At 34.0% G+C, this 22,828-nt stretch overlaps 3 long non-coding RNA genes across 4 annotated transcripts in view; 2 read left to right on the top strand and 1 right to left on the bottom strand.

Annotated features, from left to right (window-relative positions):
- LOC135302098 (uncharacterized) overlaps nt 1–22,828 on the top strand; it is a 54,641-nt gene that overhangs the window by 25,040 nt on the left and 6,773 nt on the right. The gene's annotated exons all lie outside the window — the stretch shown is intronic.
- Nucleotides 2,484–8,928, bottom strand: LOC135302097 (uncharacterized). Its single transcript, XR_010363791.1, has 3 exons — nt 8,686–8,928; nt 5,831–5,903; nt 2,484–4,415 (listed from the first exon to the last, which is right to left on the bottom strand). It is a non-coding gene; the product is annotated as an uncharacterized LOC135302097 (long non-coding RNA).
- Nucleotides 20,091–21,932, top strand: LOC135302096 (uncharacterized). Its single transcript, XR_010363790.1, has 3 exons — nt 20,091–20,189; nt 21,070–21,117; nt 21,205–21,932. It is a non-coding gene; the product is annotated as an uncharacterized LOC135302096 (long non-coding RNA).

Raw genomic sequence — 22,828 nt, 5'->3', positions numbered from 1 at the left:
ACTCTTCAGCTTCTGCTGGTGAAATGCTCAAGTACTGAAAGTACTTAACTTTCAACTTAACTTTCATTCAGAGCTGAAAGGTTATTAAAGAAGCAGAAACCAGGGTTTATTTTTATTATTTTGTGCACACAATTGTTAGGAAACTGAAAAAAATACTTTCTGAAAGATACTTTAGAGGTGTGTGGTTAACCACAAAACCTTAGGACATAGCAGTTTAACAGAAACTTGAACTTTTCTTCAGCTTCTGTTGTGTCTACATCACATTGCAATTAAAGACTGCATAAACCAAAAAAAAATCCATCCAACCCCCAACAAAAAACTCAAGCACTTTGTGAAAGTATGCAATCTTTATGAGGAATGAACCCCAAAAAGATCTTATAATTACAGAAAAAAATCTGTATATATGAGAGAATTACTTAAAATCTTCTTACATCTCCTGTAACCTCTTCCTTAATATTTTCTATGACATATTAGCAGTTCTTAAGGCAACAGGTAAACCTTTCAAAAAAGATCCATTCAGGGAACTGTTCGGGATATGTACTTGTGCAGAAGTTACAGATACTTTTCTCACTTTGTATCTCTGTTTGCATGTAATTATTTTAGCAAAAAAAAAGTTACCACTATTCTGTAAAGAAATATTTGAAAGTAAGAATCAAATGGAATTTGTGTCTGTCCTACATTTTCCTTTTTGGAAAGAGCCTAGTTTAGAAACTTGGAATGAGATTCAGGGAAAACATGTTTCTTGTTCCGTCACTGAACTGACTAGCCTTAATCAAATTGATTCTGTTCTCAGTGCTGTTATTTCTGGGTTAAATGCAGAGAAGACAGCGACCTCATTAATGTAGTTGGACCCACTAATGAAAACCTTTAGCTATTATTCAGTGTTGTTTTCATAAGGAAGGTTTGAGGAAAGCAGGACATCTGCCCCTCTGGAGTAGCATGTTTTGCATGCACCCTGAAGTGCCTGCTCTGAAAGAGATTAAAAGTAAAACAATCCACATTTCATTAAAAGCAGTTTTTAGAAGAAAGGAACAAAGTTATGCTCCTGTTCATTTTTAATAAAGTACATGAACTTTAATGCAAAGTTTACTGTGCATGAAGGGAGTGTAGCATTTTGGGAAATTTTTGTCACTGGTTAAACTATATTTATGTGCACCATATAATTTTTTTTAAATACTGCCTAAAGAAGGTATTATTTCTTTTTCAGGAACATAAATAAGCAACAAAGGTTACTGAAACATAATTAAAGATTAATAAAGACCAAACACAAGTACAAATTTATTCTTCAAGCAGCTTGAACTAAGATTTTGGCATGGCTTTATAAGTGGAAAATCTAAGGCTTTCATAGACTCTTTTCCAGGATAACATGGGTAAACCCATGTGAAAGTTTATCAGCTACCACTGATTGCAGAGAGAAGTTATTTTGTCTTAGTCAGAATAGGTATCTCACTTTATGATAACAAAAATGAAATAAAGTGAAACCAACTTACTTCATTTTCTAAAGCCTAAAAGAAACTTGGAATTTCCTCAACTGGTGCTCGAAGTGCAACTTGCTTGCAAGAGAAAACAAGGAATGAGAAACTGTTTACACTTGCTTGAGAATTTTATTGAAAGTGTGCAAAACTTCATCTGCATTACAAAATCCTGACTAGTTCATTGACTGAAACACTAGGTTTGCCTGAATAGCGTAAGATTGTAGAGTTGAAGAGCCTGTTATCTAAAGTATTTAATCAGATTAAGCTGTATTCTTACCCTTATGGAATGTCATTTTATTGTGCCATACTTGGAGAATTAACATCACATTTAAAGGCAGCAAATTATTTTTCTTCATTTAAAAAATACATTTTCACTATATTAAAATTTTGCTCTCTTGGCCTTTAAATAATACTGAATAGAAGAAGAAACCGTCATTATACTATTGTCTATAGAGAATCTAAAAGACTGTGAGAACAACACTGAGAAAACCTTGTAGGGTGGTGGACATGGCCATGATGTTCATTCAGAGGCTTGACATGGCTGCCATCTCATTACATCACTCAGAGATGTATTATCTGAGGCACTATTAAAACTGCCTACTGTCCTCTGAGCCACTATATATAATTTCCACATAAAACAAAGACAAACAGAAGCCAATATCTTTATGCAGAAATCACAAAGTGACTAAAAATTACTGAAAATACAGGTTCAGAGGCATTGAAATCTTATAATCTGTGAGTAACAAAGGCTGGTATGTAATATTCCTGATTGATAAATTGCTCTGATTAATCAGTGCTATGCAGTCATACAAAGGAATGAGTCTCAGTCTGTGCTACCCACCCCCAGCTTTGATATCTCTGGGAACATCTCCACTGATATGGTGCTGATATTGCCCTCTATTAACTAAATTTTCATGCTCTTGTTACTTAAGCAAAAAAATTGAAATGTAGCCATGAAGGAAAAATCTCTTTTCTTCCCCTGGTTTACTGTGGAAAAATTCTTCCTTTCCTAAAGTAAGGGAATGTAAAAATACTTTTAAAAATATGACCCCTAACAAATTAACAGAGGAAAATTATGTAAAAATAGGTGGAAAGTTTGAAAGTTTTTTTCTGACTATCCAATAACATACTCATTGCAGGGAATCTCAGTCTGGTCAGTTACACTGAAACTTTCTGGAATAGTATTTGGCAGACACAATCAGACCATACATAAATATTTACTGTTTTGCCCCTGATATATTTAATAGAGTTATTTGGTAAAGTAAAAATTATGATGCATAGCACAGGAAGATTGTTAAATCACCTTTATAAACTGTGTGGAGAATAAGAATTAATAATGCATGTCACTTTAAGATGAGTAAAGTACCTATGTATTTCTTACACAACACACCACAGCAGACCTACTCATGTTGTTATACCTCTCAGTACTAATTTAATCATCAAGTTCTCTCCCACATTTATCTACGAACTTCCCAGAATGACATTACAGAGGGAGCACTGTAATCTTTTATGGACTCAAAAAGTGCTAACAGTATTTTTATACATTCATGTATTGCTTCAATATAAGTGGGGATTTCCTGTTTTTGAACAGCTATTCTTCACTTTTAATGTCTATAGATACTTATCTCAGTGACTCTGAGATACATATTTTGTCTGCAGACCTAGAATCTGCAATTTCATTAAGACAGTTGATATCAAAGATATGTTTACATGGCCTTGAAAAGAGTGTTTTCCATTGCTTTGTATTTTGTTGGTTTTGGTCTGTTTTTTGGTCCTCTCTTTTTTGGTTTGGTTGGTGTGTTTGGTTTTTGGTGGTTTTATTTTTTTTTTAATTTTGGTTGGTTTTTTTTTTTTTGGTTTGGTGTGTGTGGTTGGTTGGTTACTTGGTTGGTTGGGGACTTTTTGGTGGGTTTTTTGCAATTAAAGGTTCACGTCTGGGAAGATAGGTCTAGAATAAGCTATTGAGAAAAACATTTTGGTGTTGGACCCTGGCAATTTTTTATTTTAAAAAGTATTTGATCAGCTTTATTTCTTTTCTCAACGTTTTAAAAATACATCTAATCTGGGTATAGTGTTACCAGCATATTAAGTTCAGGTTTTGACTTTTTTTTTTCCACTGAGGAACTCCATTTTTCTTTCCAACCAAATTCGAATTAGAACAAGTATACTTGGTTAAGTTGAATTCACACATGTAGTCATTATTCCCATGATTTAAGTGATTTTAATAATTTTACCGTAGATGCAATTTGTTCACATTTTATTTAGAGTTCTCTTTTAAAATATACTTTAGTCAAATTGCAAACAGTTAACCTGGTTATCCCACCCCAAAAGAGCTTGATAAACAAATTAGCTTCTCAAACAATTTTCAGAACTATATGTTTATATCTATAAAATAGCCAAAATGAAATCTTTTGTAAAAAGGAACAGGCAGATTAAGAGTTAGACATGGAAAATAATTCAGTTGTGTGACAGTTTGCCTTAAACTTCAAAAATATACTTTTACCTATTCACATTTATATATTTAAAAGCATATAAGTCTCCTAAACTATTTGATATTTGAAATATTCAGAATTTAATAGCATCTTATTGTATATGTTGATGAGATTTCAGGTCCAAATGCTTTTCATTACTTGGAGTCTAAATAAAATACTAAATAATGGGATACAAGTAAAATTAAAGATCCAGGCAAAAATAGGCAAAAGCAAGAGCACCCAGAGTTAAAATTCCAGCTTTTTCCACTTTAGTTTGACTGAGACAAGTCTCACTCAGTGGGAATTCTTTTGAAGTCGCTCAGCATTGCATTTAAAACCTTTACAATATACTTTCCTTAGAGATGTAAAGTCTTTCTTAGGATCTTAAAATCTCGCTCACGTAAATAATTAGAGCTGGAGATCCCTGAGGGCATCTGAAGTGTTGCAGTACCTTTGTCTGGGAAAAACTCTGGAAGGGATAAAAATGACTTAAATGTAAACAGTGTTTTCCAAGCAGAAAGATCTCCAAGTGACAGAACAGCATAGCAAGGCTGCACAGCCTTTCAGAATAGAAACTAAAGAAGGAATTTGCTTAGTTCAGTAGAAAGCTTCTGAACTCACCCCTCTCATAGGTTCAGTCTAGATTCTAAAATGCTTGCCTGTGGGCATTTCTGTACTGCAAAATGCAGAATAGACACCATTCAAATAGCTTTGAAGGAATTGTAGCTCTTGCTAGTGTAGCATCAGTTAAAATTACAATAGATGTATGTGGGTGATTTAGGCAGCACTAATTAGTACCATGCTGAGAGTTCTCTATAACTCTTAATTCAGGCATTAGCTAATTTGGCTTTGAGAAGCTTTTTACTATGCTGCTTGGCTTATTCTGGTATGGCTAATATGCTTCCAAATGAGTTTAATACTAAAAAACCCCCTTCATATTTGAAACTGATATAACTCCATTGGGAGTAGCTACTCCAGCATCTTATTCTAGACTGTTTTGTGAAAGGATTTCTAATTTGCTGAAAATAAGGCAGAAGGCAGGTAGAAGACAGTATATCACTATACATCAGTGTGCCGATACCTCAAGCTCATAGAAAGTACAAAGTCAGTTCTAAAGTAATAAGTTTCTTAGAAAGAAATATCTGGGAAAAAAACCAGTAGATAATAGAAAAAAGGATTAATCGTACTTAGCATTAATCATCAAAAGTTAAACATCTCATCTAAGTTACTTTGCTTATTTGCTTTCCTCTGTAATGACTGGAAAGACATAAACACCTAAGTCATGATCTAAGTTGTTATCAGCCAATACCTCTATTACTAGGGAGTTTAGGAAAATGCTTTAAGCAAAATGCCTGAGTAATGTTAGTGTGAAATGGGCTCGAGCTGTTACACATTTTGGCTGATATTTTAATGATAACTGGCTGGTTTATCTGGAACTTTGTAATGCTTGAAGTATTAAAAATAGGGGGTTTTATTTCTCATTGACTGAACTAATTGGCTTGTGATTGGTTTAAGTTTTAAATGGAAGTTTGAATAATTTATGGCATTTTCAGTAATTTCATATTTTTTAAACAGATTTTTTTTTTCCAGTAGAAGAGCTGATTTGTTGTATTCATGAAACAGACATAGTGATATATCTTCTATTCCTAAATTAAAAAGCAACCTTGAATGAAGATGATCTTCAAGAGTTCTGGTCATTTGGATTTATACCTGTTATTGAAGTTCTTTTCTACATTTTAATGTGTAATGTTTTAACAACAACTATTAATTATGGTAGATTATCATAAATGGCAGATACTTTATTTGACAGTCATTATCTAAAGGTCTTTTTTTAGAGTACTATAACACATCTGAAAAGAAAGACCAGAGCATCAGAATACTCACTTGAAATTCTTTTTCTTTTGTTTAGTTTGCCACATGAAATGGCTCTGGAGCAGTAATTTCCTGGGCAGCCACTCTGCTAAGACATAAGATACAGACATAATAATTTGATTAGGGAAATTAATTTAAGCCAATTTTTTTCCCAGTTTAGCACAGAATCTGAAAAAAACCCTTGTCTATTAACAATGAACACTGCAGTAAATTGATAGAGCAATGAAAAATTTGGTCAGATGAAAATTATTTGTTCATTGGAAACAGCCGTATCTTCAGACTTAGAAAATTATTTAGGTTTTTCCATATATGATTGTTTCTAATAAACACTATCAAATTGGTAATAGTGCAACTAGAAAATATAAATAGCTCCATGGTTCAGAACTTGGGTCTCTTGCAGAGATTTATGAATAAACTTGAGAGTGTACTAACAATACAGTTTTGATAACAAGCAACATTTCATGAATACTTATCTTCCAATTATCCAGTCATTAAAATATTAACTGTTTTACAGGAACTTTTTCATGCTGGAAGAAGCATCATACAATACAGAAGGTTTATAAAAAGGTTTATTTTTACATTTCAGATTCTGCAAAATTATTTTTTTTAGAATCATTCTGAAGTTAAAAAAAAATAAAAATAGAGGCATATATATAAAATAATTCCAATAAAATTCAAATTTAAAAACAATGTATTACTGAAGAGTTTTTTTATTTTACTTTTACTGGCTTAGTTTTCTTGACTGTCACTAGCCTCACATATAAAGTAGACTTGAGTCTGTGACTAAAGTTTTGTACAAGTTGACATAGAAAGAACAGAACAATACCTACAAAACTGACATCTGAGAAGATACACCACATTACAGTAGTGTGAGGTACTAGAATACAGAGACAAGAAAGTTGACATCAATATTTTTCAAAACTCACAAAAAACCCCTTGAAGTAAAGTAAAGTGTAGGGGAAAAGATAATTACATAACCATACTGCTTGTAGGTTTGGGAATGGAGGTGTAACATATAAGAAAGAGGGTTCTGGGTTATTTCAAACTTGGCATTTTAAAAAAATTTCAATTTCACCAGACATCATTATTTTGTACATTAGAAACATAGCTGGGAATCATAAACATTTGGAAACCACCAGAACAGCTTGCAGATAACTAATAGCAGCATCCAGGACTTTTAGTAGCTATTTGGCACAAAGAGAAGAATTCACAGTAAGTCTTCCGAGCCCTATGCAATTAATTATTAATTTCATCCTGTTTTATACTGTCCATTTTTACATGAGCTTTGCCATTTTCTGACACTGGGCACTGATTTATAGCTGGTATTGTATCTTTATCTCTGAAGAAAGTTGCACACACACAGGCACAACTGTGATGGCAAAGGCAGTATGATGTTCACAATGACTTGATAGATGTTAGATAATGCATAAGGAAGGACTACATACCCTGAGATTAGCTCAATTGGTTACAGTATGATGCTAACAACACCAAAGTTGTGGGTTACATCTCCATGAGGGCCGTTCAGTTTGAGTGGTACTCAGTGATCTTTGTGGGTCCCTTGTAGCTAAGAATACTCTGTGAAAACAAGGATGCTTCCTGTAGCACAAACCACTTGGAAGGGCAGTAGTAGGCCCCTTGCATGGCATTTACTAAGCTTTGATTCTTAAATGAAGCATTCTTCTGTTTCATGGAAGTTTGCTCTGGGCTCACTCTTCTCTCTTGCTTTTGAAAAGATGAATTTTTAGAGTATTTAAATGCCTTTGTGCATTTATGTACTTTTTTTTAGTGCTACAAATGATTCTCTCTTGAAAGTAAAACATCTATTTCAAGATTACAAATACTTTGCCACTTAGAGGTAGCCATTTTTAGGCTTAGCACTGAGTAAATGAGATTCCTGTAAGGACTTACCCTATTTTGCTGCCATGGACATAGACTGAGAAGTCCAGGTTAGAAGATCCATCATCCTTCATATCATCCACCAACTAACTTCCTTGGATTAATGTTCTGCCTCTGTTTTCAGAGAACAATTCCTAACCTTTTTAAAAATTACGTATACAAAAGAAAAGGTTCCATCTAAATAAAATAAATATGTGGCCATCACTTAGATGTTCACAGTCATAAAGGCAAAGGTACTCCACAATCTGGCTACAGAAATCCTGAGCCAGTCCAGTTTTCAAAAGAGGAATGTCCTTGAGAAAACCAGAAGTCAATTAAAGAACAAACAATATTACTACTGCAGGCCATGTGTCTTAGGTGTGGGACTCTGTTGCAATACTCAATGTTGTCAGATGTCTGAGAATAACCTTTCAGTTGAGCTCTGGCTGTACAGCTTGTCAGTACTTTCCAGTTTTCCCTTTTTTGTATTCCTGATACGGGTCTTTTGTGGGTATTCAGCAGCCACTTACTGTGAATCAGTGTTTTGTCTTAATTCTTGAAATAGAGATGAAGGAGAGCTCTGCAGCCTTTCAAAATTAAACTGACCATAGCTAATTCATTTGGACACTACTGTTCTCTGACTCTGTCTCAGAGAATGAATCAGAAAGATAAAGTCATCAATAATTTAGCAGTATTGGATTAACAGAGAAAAAGCTAGATTAAAAAAAGAAAAAGAAAAGCTATAGACAAAATCACTTAAAGTGGAAGAAAACATCACAAAATAATAAGGAATTTTGTATGCTACAATTGAAATCTATAAAAGCAGTTCCTGAGAAACAGAACAAAGGTATTTTTGACCAAGCCTGGTTGGAATCTTGAATATTTTATCACAGATCATAAGAAATAACACTAACACATAAGAGAAAAGACCCAGTCAGCTCATGATCTAGCCTGTCAGAACGGCTGAGCCTAATATCAAAAAAATCTCACACCTGGGATGGGGTTATCCTGAAAGTATTTGCAGACCGAGGAATGTTGAATACAAGTCAGCAGTAGTCCTGGTAGCAGGGGCCAACCATGTCCTGGTGTCATTGGCTGGGTGCAGGAGGGGATTTGTTGTCATCTTTTTGCAAAAGCTCCATATGTTCTCTGTGATTTCTTATGGGCAGCTCCTCACAGCACTAACTCCTTCTTCCTCACAGCACAGCCAACAAACTCCATCTAACTTCCCAAGCAGCCAACCTACTCTTTTACAATACCCATCCTAACTGGATATAGCTGTGGCCTATTAAGGGCAGGCCTGCTCCTAATTCAGCTGTAACTCCTTAGGGGTGAGATTACCTTCATCACTATCTCTATTCTCCTATATTCCGTTTATCCACAGGGATTGTCCGGCTCTATTTCACGCTCATGCAGCCTCACCTTGAGTACTGTGTGTAGTTTTTGGCACAACAATATTAAAAAGAAATCAATCTGTTGGAGAGTGTCCAAAAGAGGGCCACAAAGATGGTGAAGGGTCTTGAGAGGAAGCTGTATGAGGAGTGGCTGAGGTCATTTGGTCTGCTCAGCTTGAAGAAGAGGGAACTGAGGGAAGACCTCATTGCAGTTACAATTTCCTCATGAGGGGAAGAGAAAGGGCAGGCACTGATCTGTCCTCTCTAGTGACCAGTGACAGGACAGGAGGGAATGGCCTGAAGTTGTGCTAGGGCAAGTTTAGGTTGCACAAGGTTCTTTACCACATTTCTGGAAATATGGAGGACTATGTGCTTGAAAGAGCACATAGTTTAAGGAAATCTGCCTAAATTACTCTTAGTCCTTTCCTAACCCCTGTGATAATTATTTGAAGCATGAATATTTCAATTTATCTTTCTTACTTTTCCTCATGTTGAACAACAAAAGGCAGAAAGCTTAGGTTTTTCCTTGACTTAGAATAAAGAGGTTCCTCTCTTGATGGATATGGCCTTAGTCAGGAAGAAAGTACACTCCTACTGTAGGGTATATAATGATTGTTGCATCATTACATCTCCTCTGTGAGGGGAGAAAGAAAGGGATGAGCTGTAATACACACAGAAAATCAGAGAGATCTGCAGGCTGCAGGTAGTAAAGATTGTGTTGGTATCGTGGAATCATGAGGGGTATCAGAGCAGTTTTCCATCTCATGGATTTTTAGTTGTGAAATGGACATATTTTGGTTATCATAAGTAAGATTGCAAATGAAAACTCTCACCACTAATACTCATGTTCTTCTGTAGGTGACTAATCTTACTAATCCGTGGTTAGTTATAGTGGTAAATCAGCAAGAAAAATGTATTAATAAGGAATATTTCTCTTTAAAATGTCTGTCAAAAATATCTTGAAGGAAACATCTCTATCAACCTTAGCTGGAACTGCAATCAGGCTCTTTTGGAGAAAGAGCATTTGACAAAGTTAGCAAAAATTAAAATATCTTGAAAGCATCTCTAAAATACATCTAATTGGCCCTTCAGTTGGAACTGTACTGAGAGGCCATTTGTGTTTTATTTGCAAAAAATCAAACCTCAAGGATATTTTGTAAGATTGTTTTCCTACCTCTATTGGAAGCATTATTATATTTAGAGGCACACAAGAAGTCTTCTGATTGCACTTTTGCATATTCATTCATGGTATGAAAATAATCTTTGAGTGGATTTTTTTTCAAATTATTATGTGTCATTTCTGTAAGCAACCAGGTCACTAATAAGGAAACTGGTATTTCTTTTTAAATACTGGTATGCTTATTATATTTCACTTTTAATTTAATTTGTTTCGGTATTATGAATCATGGGAGGAAACATTCTATACCTATATGGTTCATATAGGTTTGCACTGATAGAACTATGGTACGCAACAATAGCAGATATTAATCAGCTGCTTGCTACAGTTGGTAAGAAGGTTGGTGTTAATCATGATAAATGAATTTTCAAGTGAAAAAAAATAAAAAAAGAAAATTAGCAACATAGTTCTCACATACCAGGCATGAATTTGTAAACTCAAAGTCAGTAAAAAGCAGAAGTAAAATGGTAAGAAATATGGAAACTTTTTTTTTAGTGTATTTAGTTTGCAAAGACCACCACAAGTTAGGAATAGCAGTCCGTGTTCCTCTCCATAGTAATTTCTACTACTTTGGAGAAAATGGATCCCCAAAGAGTTAATGAAGTTACTCATGAACTGAGACCATCCTGTGAGCATCTAGTGGCTCCATAAACCCTTGATGTGGTCAGGAGTTAAAGCTGTTATACGTTCATCTGTTTTTATGAACAATTACATCTAACAAGGGTCAATTAAAATAGATTCTTTCATGTTCATGGAATTTTGTCTTCAAATCAATAGTTCATACATACTTTAATTTTAATTTCTGATTGTATTAATCTTTATTAAGTTTTCTTATTTCTTTCTCTGTTTCTTCCTCACTGTGATGACAGCTGCTCAGTATATGAGCTGTGTAGTTGCACCTGCAGTGTGTAACATTGCAGAGAATCGCTCTTTGAGACAAACCTCTTATATAGTTCCTTCTTTTTTTGAAGGAGGTCTTCACTGCTCTTCTGGTTTGTTAAGGTTCATCAGGAGCTTCTGAGATCACAGAACAGGCCAGAGGTGGGGGATGATGTACCACTACAAGCAGACAAAAAATTGCTTGAGTAGCCTGCTCTTACTGGAAAAGTTTTCTTTCAAGCACACACGGTCACTCAGCTATCTCAAGGATAAAATTTGCACAGACCATTGTATCAATCAGTGTAAGCGTGTAATTACCAAGACAGTGCTAAAATCACCAAACTTACTTCACAAGTGCTGCTGCACAACCTCTTTTCTGCATTTTCACTATAGTTCTGTGCTTATAACCCTGAAAAAAAGAAAGTACTCTCATAGTGGAGAAACCAGTGGCAAAGAACAAGAAAAAAATCATTCTAAAGTGGGAATAATCTTCTCTGGGATTCAGATTTAAAAGATTTTAACTATTACCTGGAACAAAGTATCTAACAGAATACTAGTGCAAAGGGTTTCCATGCACTCTGTTAACTTCAGCCCTAATTAAAAGCCATAGACGAAAAGTATGGATAATTGTATGAATACTTTCAAAAGTATTCATATAAGTATCCATAGAGAACTCTCTTCATTTATTCTTTTTAATATTGTGAGTTACTTATGGCCTCAAAATATAAGGAAATTTTGGAATTTATTTAATTTTTTATTAGTTATTAGAAATATGTGCATCTTCTGATTTCCAGCTGTTAGTGACAATTACATTTGCTTGAAATATGAACCAGTTTTTCCTCCAGCTGCTCTTTATTGCTGTACCATTCAGGTTTTCTGTTATGGATCAAGAGTAACAGGACACTAGTAGATCTAGTATGTAATAACATATCAAAAATCAACAGTGATATTAGTACCCAATTTGAACATTGAAAACCACAAATCAAATAAAGCTAATTGACCAAAATCCTACATTTAAAACATAAATATTTATCCTAGTGCTCACAATTATGATTCATTGAAATTCCTTTTATGACTCTATCAGAAATTGAAGTGAGAATAAGGTAGCAGTCAGTTCCTGTCAAAATGCACAGAATATTAAAAGTCTTTTTTGAAACTGACAATTCATTTATAAGGCAGGCAGTTTTATTAGCTCTGATATTTGTAACAGGGGACTCTTTCAGCTGTTCTTCTTTGAAGTGAAAATTAAACTTTAGAGGAATCATATAATTATAGAATCACAGAATATCCTGAGTTGGAAGAGACCCAAAAAGATCATTGAGTCCAACTCCTGGCTCTGCACAGAACAGCCGCAAGAGTCACACCATGTGCCTGAGATCATTATCCAAATGCTTCCTGAACTGTGTCAGGCTGGTGCTGTGACCACATCCCTGGGGACCCTGTTCCAGTGCCCAATCACCCTGTGGGTGAAGAAGTTCATATGGTTGGTGATTGTCCAGAGCTCCAATTTATAAAGAACCATACCCCGGACTAATCTAAGCCAAAATAAATGAAGAGCAAAGAAACCAGTCAATTCAGGGAAGAGAGCTTGTGTTCCAAAATGCAGCATGTGGCATTTCTGTGGAAATTAAAACTGAGTAAGCCTAGCAGGGTATTGCTAACTATACTTCACAGTATCCTCAAGAATTTTGGTTGCTTGTTTTTCCTAGATTATTTCCACGTCCACTGGAAATTTCTTCCTAGTGCAATATTTTACCCTTACCCTCTATAGTGAAACTTGCATTCCATTATATAATTCTGTTATTCTAATCTGGATATAAGCACTTTAAATACAATTTAAAGTATTTCATTATATATTATTTCGTTATAAAAAATTAGTTCGTAACATAATTTTGCATAATAATATAACTTGTCATTATATCTTATTATAAAATACATATAACTATATGTAAATAATATGTATTTTATATATCATGTGTACATATTGTGCACATATATTACAATCATATCTATATTATATGGAGTTATCAAATATTTGCATATAATAAATTTTATGTATTATTATACTTATACAATATGATTACATTCAAGCTACAGTAACTTGCTATTTTATTTTATTTTATTTTATTTTATTTTATTTTATTTTATTTTATTTTATTTTACCAGTAAAACTTCAGGGACACACATCATTTATTTTTGAGCAGTTACAGTCTAGGGAGTGATATCACCATGGGGCTGACAGAAAAGAGACTTGACTGTCTTTCCTATGTGTCTGGATCAGTCTTTTCTTACTATACTGAATTTAGATATGCATTAAATGTTCCCAATATATGGAGTTAGTTCTACAACAATGAGCCAAGTAGTGGGCAGACATCTCTCCTATTGCAATGAATCAGAACCCATTTTCCCTGTCCTTTCCTCCTTTCAAGGATACTATTTCTGAAATATTTTTTTTAGGATCAAGAGTGTCTTGTTATCAAGATGTTTCAGTCGTATACATTACCTTTTTTTCAAACTTCTCTCAGTGAACATTTTAGTGTACTTTGATTACTAAGTAGTTTAACCTCTACACCACTGAAAATTTTGATTTTCTACTGCTAGACAAAAAAAAAAAAGCAGACAATTGAGTGTCAAGAGCTTACCTTCACCCGACCTCTGAGAACTGTATGCCCAGTGAGAAAACTTTTGTTATATTGCACTTCTAGAGTGTCACAAGATCTCACTGTTTCAAATCTATTAAACCTAAACTTCCCTCAGAGTTAAAGCATTTATTTTTTCATTCTTTTCACCAGCCCCCAGAGCACATTGTTCTTCTGTACCTTCAAGGGGAGTGTTTAACTTTGATTTCTGTTCTTTTTCCTTGACTTTAGGAAAGTTGTCTGATTTGATTTGGCCTGTTGAGCATATGTTGTCTCTGAAGCCTGAGTCCGTACTTTGGGAGTGACTGGGGTGGTCTCCACTTTGCTTCCTTCCACTATGTTTAGAGAAATTTGGGGATGACAAACAAGAATGCCTCTAGAAAAGCAGAGTTAAAGCAAAAAAAAAAACCCAAAAATAGGGGGTTTTTTTAGTCTGTATAGCTTTTCATAATCTGCAACATAACTTTCAGGGTAGGTTAACCAAACACTCCCAATTCCAACTAATTTTTTATGTATTGATTGAGATTTGTCCTTAAGAATTGGTGGTTCAGAAGAGCTGTAATGTTAATTTGACATTGATGCTACAGAACTGTATCTATCACAGAACAACTGTACATCTTGTTGCCAGCAGTTCCTGACATTTAGGAACCCAAAGCAAATAGCAGATTGTAAAACCTGTCATACTTTCCTTGAGTTACTAACCTTCAATCTAACAAAACATGCATTTGGTTGATTGAAATTTTAGATATGTTTTCTCTAAGGAAAGTCATTCTAACTGAAAAAGTTATCAGCTGATTAATTTGTTACTCTAGTGATCCAGTTCTATCCTCATTAAGATTAAAATTAAGAACTTTCAGAATAATAGAAATATTAATATGTTCTGAGGCTCATACTCAATACTTTGAAAGGTGATTCAATTGTCCATTTTGAAGAAAACCCATTATAAAGACACTGATTACCACTGAATGATTTATTAATTTGCAAAATTATTTCATGATGAACAAGGTGCTTTGATGTTACTAAAACTTAATTTCAGAAGAGCTTTCTTTGAGAGAAACGGAAAGAACCAGAGCAATACTGCAAAGGCAAATATAATATTGTATAAATTAACTTTGCAAAATTGGGCGTCACACTGCCAATAATAATTTGTGATACATCATTAGTGACCTACTCATCCAAGTGAACTACAGAAAGGTAATAAAGTACCTCTTTGGGTTTTTTTTTTCTGAATATGGCAATCATATGGTAAAATAAATAATAATCTCAGTGTATTGTCTCCTGTGTTGGCAACATTTGCTGCAGCAGGAGTCACATATTCCTACAGAAAGAGCACGTTATTATGCTGAACATTGTCTCAGAAAAAGGGATAGCTTGTTGTCTTAGTCTCTGGCTGCCAGTGAAACAAAGCATATGAGATGGTTAGGAAAAGGCTGCACAGTTGGAAACATGCATACTAACTTGATAATTTGTTCTTCATGCCTCTCCTTCAACATCAAAAAGACTTTCTAGGGTTTTGGTGTACACAGATTTGTCTGACTTTTTATTGCCCCTGAGAATGTACTGACCAAAGTACCTGCTTATTTTGTGTACATGTATAGCAAAAGCAAGTCAATTACATACAAATCAATTGAGACTGAAAAATTATTTGAAACTATTAACTATCAGAAAAGTGAGATTTTGAAACAGTCTTCTAATAGGGAAGTCAGCTCAAATATGGATCTTGATAAGTTTGCATGAAGGAGACCATAGTACGTGTTCCTTAAATTAGGGCAAAGAACACTGTAAGAAATTAATTTCTCTCCTGGCTTCTGAAATTAGAAAATTCTGTATTATCTCTTATAAAACACTGTATTAGAATTCCTGCTTCTTATACAGGTATTTTGAGATAGATTTTGATTTAAATACTGCCATTAAAATTTATATTTAATTAGGACACCAAATTTGTTTGAGAACATTTGCATCATTAACAAGTTATATCCACCCCTATGATTCAAGAGGGGTCCAAATTTTATTACAGAATATTTTCCCCTTTAAAAATAATTAAGCACTGTAAAAAAATGAAGATCACACTTAACAGAAGTGGAATAGATATGTATATGAAAAATGAGTAATTTTGATGTACTATATGGAGAAGTTTGGATGTGTGCTGATCTTTGATCAGTTGGTTGATCTGCAGATCTGGAGTTTAAATACTTTTTAGAAAAGCTGAGGGTTTTTCTCCTTTCCTTTCATGTCTGAATTTGATCATATTTTTGTTTAAAATTGCCTCTTGGAGGCAATAATTTCTGTCCTAATGTACAATGTCCAGGTTACTCATCTACATATCTGTATCCATCATGTTCTTTTAAATTACATGATGTGTTTTTCTAAGATGGACTAAACTTAAAAGCAGCAGCTCAAGAGCTGATTAATGGCCTTATAAACTGTGAGGAAAGAAAGAGCTTTAGCACATAAAGAAAACCCTTACAATGAGTCATGGTCAGCATGTTCTCATAATTATTAAAATGTCACAATTTTTTAGGATAAAATGAAACATTGTCTGTTCTGTCTCAAGTTTAATTTCTGAAAAAAAAAAACAAAACAGGAAATTACTTTCATCTAAAACTATTTCTTATGAGTTTTTCAGAGATTCCAAAGAAGTACAGATTTTTTTTTTCCTTGTTTCTCCCTTTTACAGAAAAATAAATCATAAGTTATCAATTTTAGTGCATGAATAGTTAGTTTTGGTTAACTTTTAAAGACAATAAAATTAATCCAAAATCTGACCTGTTGCCATGATATTTTAGTGAAAAAGCCTCTGCTAGGATTTTTCCTGTCCTGAGGAGCTGAGAGCCTCAGGAAACAAATGTAAACAATAACTATCTGCTGCTGTGGAGTGCCACAGGTGAATCTTCCATTGGTCCATGTGGATTGTTTTCAATCAGTGACCAATCACAGCCACCTGTGCCAAGGCTGTGAGCAGTCACAGGATTTTTGTTATTCATTCCTATTCTATTCTTGTCTTTGTAGCCTTCTGATTTTCTTCTCTCTGTTCTTTTAGTATAGTAGTAATGTAGTATTTTAGTATAATATATAACATAATAAATCAGCCTTCTGATGAAAATGGAGTCAAGCCTCGTGTCCTCGTCCAAGGGGTCTCAGCATAAACAAGACAGACCTTGCAAAAATCCTGCATTTTGATGTGTTTCAGATTCAAATCAGGAGTTTTTGTTAAAGACCTACACCAAACCATAAAGTGTTTGTACAGCTTTTCTTCTACAGCTTTTTTTCCCAAAAACTTATACCATTGACTAATACCATTCTCTCCACACAGCCTCAGGAATATCTGTAGTCTAATTTTGAACTGATATACTTACCATATGTTCCTATAATAGATTTCACAGATATATTGTGAAGAATGGAGATATTCTTACACAAAGATTACTATGGTAATGAGCCATTCCTGAAGCTATTTGGACAATGGTCAGGTGCACTGTCTCATACAATAATCATAATCAGCTACTACGTGAGCTATAATTGGATCTAGCTATAGTGTGCTTCATCTTAAAAAAGATATCTCAGGCAGCATTTATCGAAATAATCCTGAAAAGCCTTATTCACTCAATTAAATTAAATAGAAAACAAGATAGACTAGACTAGATGTTGGAATTTGCATTGCAGGTATATGAAGTTTATATTAAGTTATTCTCATTTTCTATGTCTAAAATATAAATGACCTATTATGACTTGTTTTCAGATCTTGCATTTATTTTTTTTCAAAAGTTAAAAGTTGTTAATTTCTTATCTTCCAGCTGAATCTTTGGGGGTTTTTTTTCTGCATTTCTGTAAAAATGTTCATGTATTCTCATGTCCAGAGAAGGGCAGTAAAGACTTTGAAAGTTGTAGAAAAGATGCTTATGAGGAAAAATCAAATGAATTGGAGTTGTTTAACCAGTGGAAGAGGACGCTCAAATGGGACCGCACTGTTATCTACAGTAAGCTGAAAGAACAGTTATCAATTTTCTATATTATGTACTCTTTTTTTCCATATTATGTACTCTTTTTTATGCTTTGAAAGAAGAGTTGAATTTTGATACTTACTAAAAATTAATCAGGTATCAGTTTAGCTTGGTATTGTTTTTTTGAAAATTTTTCCTTTCAAAATCTTCTCCATCACATACCTTTCAACAAAATCCCAATACCTGGCCTTCCAGATATGAATGCAAAAAACTGCATGAAAGAGAATTAGGTTAGTCTGGATATATATGTTTGAATGTTGGAGAACTTAATGAGCATTTACTTACATCAAAACAGTTTGTTTGATCTCTTATGATTGATTTGTCCTGGTGTTTAGTTTTTCCTAATTCCTAGAAAATATTCCATTGGAATAACATATGATCATGTTCTACTTTATAACTAATACACTGTTCAGTTTGTTCTAAGGAAATAAAAATTACTAATGAAAAAGCGGTTAAATACAAATTTGGAACAATCAGAAATTCTATTTGATCCTATTGGAACTATCACAAATTTTGACTACAGCTATGAGATTTTCCAGAACAGAAGTATCTGAAATTTGCCTTCCTCGTACTTCATTGCAAATTTTACTGTATCATGTTTTTCCTTTTTCAGAAATGTAAAATAATATCCCTTCGGGAACCAAAATAACTTTAACTATGCTAATTTCTTGGGAACTATGTAATTTGATTTATACCTTCAGGATATTGTCTTTCTCAAAAGCATTTCAATGAATGGTGTGAAATTTTAATTTTTCAGTAAACCTGCAAGCCTTTTATGAAGACAAAACTTGATGATTGAAAGAAATTTTGGCAATTATTTAAAACGTAAAAGATATTTTAATTCTGAAATGTCTGGTAATCGTTTACTTTCTGGAAGCACAAGTAGTAACCATAAAACAAGGAAAGATTGATGCGCTATGCATGAACAGAAAATTCTTGGATATATTCTCTTTTCTTCTCACAAATGAGACAATATTCCTGAAAACAAAAGTCATCCCTATAAACATAGAATTCTGATGAAAAACATTAGAGCTTGAATATTACAAAGGAGGGTGACAGCTGCAACTGAATTAATGATAGGAGGTAAAAAATAACCCCTTTAGAAATTATTTTAGCATGTTATTAGACAACTCATCAAATACAGGCTTCCTTTGAGTAATTAATTCTTCCCCAAAATTCTAAAAATTTAGATAGGGGCTTGGATGTCTGTTATTTAGAGTAGCTAGAAATCTATTTTAGTGTTTGGTTTTTGGTTGCTTTTTTTTATGCCTTGGCCTTTTAGATGAATTAAAAATAGCTTCCTATTGAAAATTCTTGCTTTTTTGTCTTTTGACACTTCTAGCTTCCTAATAACTCTATTCACAAGAACAGCAGCTGGTGCCTGCACAAAATTAGGAAAAAGAATATAAATAATGTTGCATTTTATTTATAATGCATTCTTTCTACAAACTTATAAAATTCATTCTAGTGAGAAGTAGGTGCCTTCCAAAGTGATTTGCAGGATTTTGCAGATTATCAAAAAATGTCTAAGAAAAAAAAAAAAGAAAGAAGGGATGAATAGCTAAAATGAATAAATTACAATAGCAGTGGTGTTGATAATACTAGCAACAATAGATATGGAAAAGTGAACCAGTGTCAGAATAAGCAAAAAAAAAAAAAAAAAAAAGACATGGAAAAAGTTTAAGGGAAATGGAAATTTGAGAACAGTATAAAACAAATTATAAGATGTAGCTTGACAGGAAAGAATTCAGGGATTTTGAAATTTTGATGAGTGAAGAAGTCATGCAAGTGACAGAAGAGATTCTACTGCTCAATAGGTGCTCAATCAGCAAAAATTAACCTTTTTGTGAAGCATCACAAAATGCTGAAGGTAGACAATAAAGTTTATTGAAAGATATGATCAAGTGTGAAAAGCAATTCAGACATTATCAGATAAAGCCCAAAGGAAATAGAATACAGACATAATGTGATATTGTGTGTTGTGTCAAGAAAAAACTTTACAATATGCTACTGTTGCTAGACATCAGGGCTTTGGAAGGACATTTACAAAAAAAATCTCAGGCACTAAACTGGGAATAAATGTGAAGGTAGAAATGGTAGAATGGTCGTATAAACTGATGGATTTAATGCACAGCATTTCAGAATTCAGAAGAAATAAAAGTCCTTCCAACTTGTTATCTGAAGATAGTGACAGTTAATTTTTGTGAAAAAAATCATTATGGTGTCAAAATTATGTCACCTAAGAAGTTCTAGGCCAGAAACATGCTACTAAGACTTCTTAGAAATACACTGTTTTTGTAATACAGGGGTGTTGGTTGACAGTGTACCCATGTGGACAGCAGGCATCCTGGCTTTTATCAGCAACACAGCAGGACCAGGGCAGGAGTTGTCACCCTGGATTGGGCACTGGTGAGGCTTCACTTTGCATCCTGTGTTCTGTTCTAGGTCCCTCACTACAAGGACATTGAGGTGGTGGGGTGTGTCCAGAGAAGGGCAATGGAGCTGGTGAAGTGTGTGGAGCACAAATCTTCTGAGAAGTGGCTGAAGGAGCTGGGGTGTTTAGTCTGGAGGAAAGGTGTCTCAGGGGAAACCTTATCACTCTCAACAAGTTCCTGAAAGGGGGCCAGCCAATCTCCTCTTCCAAGTAACAATACACAGGAAAACAGGGAATGGGCTCAAGTTGCACCAAAGGAGGTTTAGATTGAATATTACAAAAAATTCCTTCACTGAAAGGGTGGTCAGGCATTGTAACATGCTTCCCAGGGAAGTGATTAAGTCACCATCCATGCAGATATTTAAAAGACATGTAGATGTGGTGTTTAGACACATGGTTGAGTGCTGGACTTGGCAGTGTTAAGTTTATGTTTGGACACAATAATTCTATGTTTCTAAAATCTTGGTGGAGCCAGATATGTCTGTATCATGTTGTGCCTATGAAAACAGTAAGGGTATAGAAAAAACATGCAATATTAACGTAATCATGTAAATGTGTAGCAATAGGTAGCCTACAGACCAGAGCAGTGCCAATGCCAAATTCAGGCAGAATCCAGACATTTGGAAGATTTCACAATTCTAGGGCTTATGCAAAATATAGACTTCAGAGGCTTTATTTATTTATTTGTTTGTTTATTTATTTTAAAATCAATAGAGAGATTATAAAAGAACTGTCTGTAATCAAGAGAAAATAGTACCACAGAATTATTACATCTTGCCATCCTTTCTTTCTCTACTGATCAAAAATAGCTATCTCATTTAAAAGTCTGAAACTTATATTTTGTTTTCTCTGAAGGTGTTTGTAGACCTTCTTTCTGTAGAGGACTAAATGGATCCAGAAAAGGTAATAACCACAAAATTACTTTGCTACACTGACTCTGGGAAATTTGCTGACATGTATAGTAATTTTTCTTACACCAAATGTGCTTAGCCTCCAGAATGGCTATAGTGCTGTCCAGTTTGATTTTATTCAGACAAAAATTTATGTTGTGAAGAGACACTTTGCAACAAGAGGATCTATTCCAGATCAAAGCCATACCAAAGAAGTAAATAAAGGAAGGATGGGAAGAAGGACAAAAGAGAAGGAGGGAGTATAACTAAATAAAATAATTAATAAAGCAGTATTCAAGCTGAAATTCTTATGTAAACTTTCATTTTAAATCCCTTAAGCAAATTAGTCGTTTAAGGCTTTCAGGTCCTTTAATTTTTTTCCTACCTTCTCCTTTCTGTTAAATGGTGGCAGATGCTTCACTATATTTGTTCAGTTAAATGTATTTTTCCCAGTCCAACTCTTCAGTTTGCTTTCATTGTAGCCTGAAAGGTTTCTCTTGAGTATTTTTTACCCACATTTTTTTCATACTTATTAGGTCTTGAGATGCACCTTATTATGTTTTCCTGGATTATTCCATGCACCATTGAAAATTTGCTTTTTTATTTGGACTTCTATTGAATGTTCCTTTCAAATGACTTCCACACTCAGAAAAAGGTTGAAATTAGTATTACTGTTATTTAATATTGCAGTGGCCATGAGAAAGGAATCTAGAGGTTTTAATGAGAGATTTTCAAGGGTTTGTTTGTATTTATAAGGCCAGGAATTACTATGAACAAATAGTTTTAACAATAGAATTACAGGTTTCCACTAGTACCATAGTTTTAAAGTAAGAGTCAAATAATTTGATGGAAAGCCCTGATAAGATTTATGATGCTTTATTTTGCCCATAAAATAAATTTTGGACTTCAAACTTCCACTTGTATTTTTTTCTTGTTCTTTTGTTGTTGTCTCGAGAGATATTTCCAGTGTTTTGAAATGGTAAATAATCAGTTTATTATAAGTATTTATTTGTGTATTTGTTACTTTTTTTCAGGCCATTTAATGAAAACTACACTGTTCATTTCTCTAGCAATCTTGGAATAAATTACAATGTCATTAAAACTAGAGTGGCAGAATGCACAATTAATGACTTGCAAAGTATGCCAATAAAACCTTGCTGGAAACATTGGGAAATTAATAAAGCTGTAATGCAATTAGACTTAAAATTTCTATCCTGGGAGAAAATCTATGTCAAACTGAGTGACTGTGTTGAGCTAATGTATTTCAAGGTGTATTTAAAGATGGTAACATACTTCCTGCATTGAAGGACTTCTTATTAGAGGAAAACAGTCTAATCTAGAGTGAAAAATGATAGCTCTGTAGCCTCCTAAAACCATTTTTAGCTATTCATGTAGTAGGCCAGATTATCCGCCACTGTATATTAGCACTGTGACATTGTTAAGACACTGCATTGTATAACAAAATTTGATACCAGTGAAACAACTGGCAAAAGAGATGAAAAATATCTTTGTGTTTATTTAGTATGTTATTGGCAAGGAACTACGTGAACCTGAATGATAAGCTTTCCTGCCATGCCCTCTCAAATTTTGCATATATAGAAGAAACACCATTTTTTAGGCATATTGAATCAATGTCTGGAGCACTGACACAGGAACAAACTTTGCTGGGCATCAACAAAATCAACATATGGTGTCCTTGTCTCCATGCAGAGATGGGGAATAAG

The sequence above is a fragment of the Passer domesticus genome, chromosome 6 (assembly GCF_036417665.1).
Source record: "Passer domesticus isolate bPasDom1 chromosome 6, bPasDom1.hap1, whole genome shotgun sequence".
NCBI lineage: Eukaryota > Metazoa > Chordata > Aves > Passeriformes > Passeridae > Passer > Passer domesticus.
This window is presented reverse-complemented; position numbering and strand designations above follow the sequence as displayed.